The sequence below is a fragment of the Argopecten irradians genome, chromosome 8, assembly GCF_041381155.1.
Source record: "Argopecten irradians isolate NY chromosome 8, Ai_NY, whole genome shotgun sequence".
Classification (NCBI taxonomy): Eukaryota; Metazoa; Mollusca; class Bivalvia; order Pectinida; family Pectinidae; genus Argopecten; species Argopecten irradians.
Window position 1 is genome coordinate 34,330,258 of NC_091141.1, and position 2,129 is coordinate 34,332,386.

Sequence of the window (2,129 nt, forward strand, 5' to 3'; positions counted from 1 at the left end):
GTGTTTATTTGGTTTTTGTAGAACACAGGAACTCATGGATACATGTAAAGTAAAATAAAAAAATATATATATTCATTAAGCACTTTGGTATTAATCTACGCAATACTGTAAACAAGTTTGTTTGTCCGACATAAACTTTGTACCTGCAGTTAGAGGTGTAACCGTTTTAAACTTATGCTTATTACGGAGGATTTTTCATCAAGTACTGAAAGGATCTGCCTCAAACTTCAAATGTAGGTTGCCTTAGGACCATAGTTGTGCATTTTGAGAGCGATCGGTCAACAGGATGGCCGACAGGCAGCCATCTAGGATTTTGATGCATGAGCTTAATATTTGTTACCGCTATTTCTAAGGAAGCACTGAAAGGACCCGTCTCAAATTATATATGTAGACGTCCCAGACATAGTGAAACAGAAGACAGTTCTGGAGGAAAGAACTGACAAATCACAAACTTGCAAAGACTTTACCTTTGAAGATTACAGAGAGCAACGACCAACTCCAAAGCCATACAATGTAGCGTTAGAAGCAAGTTAGCTTTTACAGAACATTTAATTTTGCTATGACACGCGTAGATAAAACAACAGTAACATTGTAACCTCTGGAATATCGAGGATGGCGAATGTGCGACATTAGATGGAACGTGACGCCAAAACACGAAACTTGCATCAGATACATGTAGCCTATGATAGCGAATAACCGAAGCAGTTGTTATTTTGAGGGATGTAGAACACAATGGTACCAGTTTCGAAAACATCCGTTCTCATGATAATGAAACAGAGACTTTTGATTGGTAGTAATTTAGATTTCAATGAAAATTTTGAGTATATTGGGTTTTGAGGGATATCAAATACAAAAGAACGACTGAGGGGGGAGTTGGAGGTACTTCTTTAATGGTAACTTTATTATTAGTAGTACTTTTTACATTTGAGGTCCTCGTAATGGAAAATAATGATGCTTTAGTGACTGACGAATTTTACTTCAAGATAGAAGTATTAAAATAATTAATTGCGTCCCGAAAAAGTACATGACGCTATGCTCTATATATTTATATGGAATCGCGTACTGATTACGGATCCATCAAAGTCAAAACGTTGTTTTATATTATTTTTGTGTTAATTAGACATACATGAGCAAAACAAAAACTATTAATCAAATGATAAATATTATGTATGCTCTGTCGGCGGTGGAGCATCAGCGATGGATAGTATAGCAGTTAACATACTGGAATGTACGCCCCAATAATGAACATATCACTACAGCTCGTCTGGGCTCACTTACACACTATAATATGATGACGATTAGGATCTCTCATCTGTAGTACTAATTCTTTGTTGTCAGATATCGACGTCTGTTTTTACATTGGTAACAGTTTGTGTAACTGTAGCCCTGGCGTGCCTGTGTAATAGTCCTCATCATTCCTACATTGGATATCTCCTGGACAATTAATACTGCAATGACAACGGATGTCAACACATGTCGTTCTCTGGTTCATCTAGTGCTCGTTGACACATACACGACCTCAACATAACCAAACTATGCATTAACTGGTATCTTTACCAAAATCCATGATCGATTTCCTCAAAGTACTGTCATCTTCATATGCGAAACGTAAAATAGTTTTCTCTGTCCCTGTAATTCGCACTTCATGTTATTTATTTTGAAACAATATGCATTTCTCTATAATTCACATTTCGTTTCTCTGTAATTCACAATTCATAATATTTATATCAAACAGTTTTCGTTTCTCTATAGTTCACAATTCATATTCTTTGTTTTGAAACAGTTTTCGTTTTTCTGTAATTCAGATTTCATGTTCTTTATTTTGAAATATTTTTTCCCCTGTAATTTTCATTGGTTGCAAATTACATACCGTGTTCTTTATTTTGAAATAATTTTCGTTTTCTTGTAATTCACAATTTATATTCTTTCTTTTAAAATAGTTTTCGTTTCACTGTAATGCACGTTTCATGGTCTTTGTTTTGAAACAGTTTTCGTTTTTCTGTAATTCACATTTCATGTGCTTTATTTTGAAATAATTCAGTTGTGCATGTTACGAGCATTTTCATTGGCTTAAAAATTTACTTTATTAGCCCATAAAGGAAAAAATGGCGTCGCCGTTTGTAATGTTG